We start from the raw sequence: 4,316 nt of genomic DNA on the forward strand, positions 1-4,316 counted from the left end.
TTTAAAGTCTTTCAATCAACACTTCAAAGTACAAAAGTGTTGGAAAATAAAATCAATAATTCAATATAAAAGAGGGCTGGAGAATAAAATCAACACTTCAAAATGGAATATTGCAGGACAATGAACTATTATGCATATAGATTTTGAAAAGTCTCAGAAAATGAGCATTTTTGTCAAATCTTAAGATTTTGTAAGTTGTTCTTAAATCGATGGAAACTCAACATTATGTGTGGCCAGTTAACTCAGCTGTTCAGCGCATGGTGCTTGTAACACCGAGGTCTTGGGTTCAATAACCACATGGTTCAGCTTTAAAGTCTTTCAGATAATCAACACTTCAAAATAAAAAGTTGAATATTATGCAGGTTGATTTTGAAAAGCCTTAGAATATGAGCACTTTTGTTAAATCAAGATAATGAAAGTTGTTCTTGAATCCATGAAAACTCACCATAATTTATGGCCGATTAGCTCAGCTGGTCAGAGCGTGGTGCTGGTACCACTGAGGTCTTGGGTTCAGTCCCCACACTTATTTGGCATTATTCAAGAAATCTGCAGTAGCACATAGTTGAATGTGAGCATAATGATGAAATAATGCAGCATTCTTTAATATTTACAACGCTAAATGGTAATATCGCTAACTCCTGTAAGTGTGCAGGGTTTCAAAAACAAAGATGGCTGAATGCATGTTGATGTCTCACCTGCTTAAAGAGGCTTTTATGGGGTCAGAAAACGTTTTATTTAGGAACCTTTTTCCTTTTTTTACACAATGACAACACACTGATGACATCATAGAATCAACTTACAGTAAAGGGCTTGTCAACAAAGCCTTAGCAACACATGCTCCCTGGGCTGATTAGCATCAGAGGATATTTACCTTCAATGCACCGGGAGGGCTGCCTGATTTAGGCCTTTTAAGGCTTTCACTTTCCATTTGGCTAAACTTTCAACTTAGGCCTAAAATCTTTCCACAATAACGTGGATACAAAGTCCTCTGAGCCGATAAGTTGCTGCTAAACTTAAAGGGGAGCGCCACTCAGTTTCAGGTGATAAGAGAGCAGGGGCGTAGCCATAAGGTGGCTGGGGGGGGACCGGCTACCCTCATATTCTACATAGACTCCATGTCAGTAGCAGGGGTGAATCATATTAACCAAATTATTCATGATTAATTATCAACTAATTTTAAGCGTTTGTTAGCTGGAGCATAAAAAAGGCATTTGCTGAAAGAATAAAACAGAACAGTGATTGAACCAAATGCACCTGCTGCATTTAACATATGTTTTAAAATTTTATTTTGCAAAAATGTGTCATTCCCATTAATTAACAAGAAATTATAGCTAAGTGGCTAATTTCCATCTCTAGTCCCATTATCAGTTTGATGTATATGATGTTAAACAATTATAATATGGAAAATCAGCTTCAGCCAACTACACAAAAAATATATATACATAAAGGAGCAAAGAGGGAAATTAAACAGTTATTTGCAATTTGTAGTCAGTAATTTTGACTTTAAGTTGAACAGTTAGCTTAACGGGGCTAAAAACAGAGTTTTATACAGTTAAGCTAGGCTAAGCTAAAACAGGCTAATCGTGTGGTTAGCCACTGTAGCCAACAAATCTATGCTAAGCAGATCTATATGTTTTGTTTGGGTAAATAAATAGTTTGAATATTCAAGTTTTGCCCCATTGTCCATGAAATTTCAATTTTACAGTTTGTGCTCCTGCCTGGCCCCCCCAAGAAAAAAAATCTAGACACGCCCCTGCAAGACAGCTGGGGGTAAATTTTATTTTAACCACAAGAAAAAAATATATATATATTTATTAGATTTGAGTGGCAATCCTCTTTAATACATCTGCCTAACAACTGGAAAAAAGACTGTAATATACAAGACACACGACTCTCAGCACGGTTCTATTAAAAGCGCAAGATTATAAAACATTGACATCATCGAGAGGTCGTGCTGTACAGAGAGCTGACATGCGTGGCGCAGCTCTCCTCTGCTACCGGCTGAATCTGTGGAGCTACATCGAGTGAGGCGGTAAGGCAGGGGTGTCCAAAGCGCGGCCCGGGGGCCATTCACAGCCCTTGAAATGATTTTCAGTGGCCCTTTCAAGAGTAACCTGAATTTGGTTTGCTAGTTCAGGCGGTGGATACGGATTTAAAAACTATTTTAGAGTGAAATCTTAAAATGTAAATGTATTAAAAGATTTTTGCTTTTAATTTATTTACTATTAACTGGGGTTAAAAACGTCTTTATTACTGTGTAATAAACTCTTCAAAATGAAGCAAGAGCCATAAAATCTTCTTGTTGCTGAAAAGATTGGGCCTCTCGCAATAAATAAATTCATAGCAACAAACTCAATAATTTCCATTTGCATTATTTATCATTTTTTCATTCTTTTTTTCTACTAAAAACTGGATGAAAAAAGTGTTTAGACACAACTAGCCCTTTTTCTAAAGGATAATTTTATCTGTTGTTTGTATTTATTTTTCTTATTTATTTTTGGATTCTTTTTTTAATATTCCAGTGATAAAGATGAATTAGAATTTAAAGTTTATTCATATTAGAGAAAGCACTGCCTTGTTTTTGATACTTGAAAATGGTCTCAAAGCAACAATATTATCATTTATTGCGATAACTTCTCGGACAATTTATCACCCAGCAAAATCTAATAATATTTAATAAAGTATTTTAGAATTTGAATAAATATAATCCTTGATTACAGGTGATAATTTTAACTGAAGTTTCTTTTATTTTAGAATAAAAATTGCTCCTTTAGATAGGTAAACAATTATTCATTAACATCATAATTATCGTTTATCGTGATAAATTCTGGGAAATTTTTTTTACCTCGAAAACGACTAAAAAATTTAGAAAAATATCAACTTGAAAAATTTACAATGTTTTTTTTTTTATCTTTCAAACCTGCAAAACCGTTTTATGTTTTTAATATACAGTAATTTAAAACTCTGACTGCTATCATCATGATATTTTATCAACATAAAATATTTTTTGCAATAATAATGAAATACAAAAATACTAAAAAGTATTTCCAACGTGCCGTTTCTGGCCCCCCTGCCGACCGTTTGGACACCGCTGCAGTGAGGGAAAGCTTTAGTGTTTACAGAGCAAAAAGGTAAAAGTCCTTCTACGGGCGGCGAAGGCGTCCGTTCAGCAGACCAGGAAGTGTTCGCATCCGCCCAAAATAATTACACCACCAAAAAAAAAAAAAAAAGAAGAGCAAACGTTCTTCACATTCCCAAACCGTCCAAAGTTTTCCCAACGTCTCAGCGGAGGAACAGCGTCTTTTCTGTCCTCCTCATGCAGAGCGGCGGCTGCTTCAGGCCAGCTCGGAAAAATGAAGCTCTCTCAAAGCTGGTGGGAGGAAAACAGAATGGAAAAGTGGTGAAACTCGACGGGAAGAAGATGCGACGCGTCGCTGCGGGGCGTTTAGGTCGGCAGCGGGTCGTCGTCGCCTTTGCTGCATTTGCACTTGCAGCAGAGGACGATGGGCGTGGCCAGCAGGAGGAAGGGCGAGGCGACCAGCAGGAGCAGGCCGAACCCGGCGAAGATCCCCACAACCTGGCAGGGAAACAAACGTTTTAAAAGCGGCACTGAAACATACGTTTAAAATGTCTGTAGAAAGTGTCTGTTTATCAAGAATTAGACTCAAAAGGTGATTTTTTTTAGAATAAAGTCTGTTAGTAAAATAAAGATGCACCATTACCAGATAAAGCTGTTTCTAATGAGAGTAAAGCTTCGTTATTCAGATCTGTTGTGATTTGCTCGTCTAGTTTCAGATTCTTTCTTCTAAAATAAATTGTTGTTCAAACATTTCAAAGTTCTGCTGCTGATAATCTGATGCTGATGCGTTAAAAAGTTACGTTTGTTTTTTTTTAAGTATAACTTCACAGGACGCTCAACAAGTTTTTACATTTTTGTGTAGGACAAAAATGACTTTTCTCGCATTGTTGCGTCTTATTTAATTAATTCTCATAATATTCCGACTTCATTCTCGTAAATGAACGTTTTATCTTATAAATGTTCCTCACAGGATTTAGATTTGTTAATCTCTTTAATTCTGTTCAGAAAATTATCTTGGATCCGTGGTTTACAATCTTTACAATTTAGAGTCATTTTTATTCTAATATAAACCAAATAAAACTTGTTTAGAGCTGCAAATTAGGGCTGTTGTAAACGAATATTTTAGTAATCGAGTAATCTATCGATTATTCTTACAATTAATCGAGTAATCGGATAAAAAAAATTCTAAAATGAAATATTGGTAAATCTGGCATAATACCGGTGTTACTATCAGATA

General features: G+C 35.8%; 1 long non-coding RNA gene across 1 annotated transcript in view; it reads right to left on the reverse strand.

Annotated features, from left to right (window-relative positions):
- Nucleotides 1–2,208: 2,208 nt before the first annotated feature.
- LOC106940195 (uncharacterized) overlaps nucleotides 2,209–4,316 on the reverse strand; it is a 9,255-nt gene continuing 7,147 nt past the window's right edge. The window contains exon 2 of the long non-coding RNA XR_001423031.1: nucleotides 2,209–3,577. This is a non-coding gene — a long non-coding RNA (uncharacterized LOC106940195). The remainder of the gene's footprint in view (nucleotides 3,578–4,316) is intronic.

Source organism: Poecilia latipinna, unplaced genomic scaffold (genome assembly GCF_001443285.1).
Source record: "Poecilia latipinna isolate Pla-1442-1.1 unplaced genomic scaffold, P_latipinna-1.0 Scaffold3120, whole genome shotgun sequence".
In the NCBI taxonomy this organism is placed as follows: Eukaryota; Metazoa; Chordata; class Actinopteri; order Cyprinodontiformes; family Poeciliidae; genus Poecilia; species Poecilia latipinna.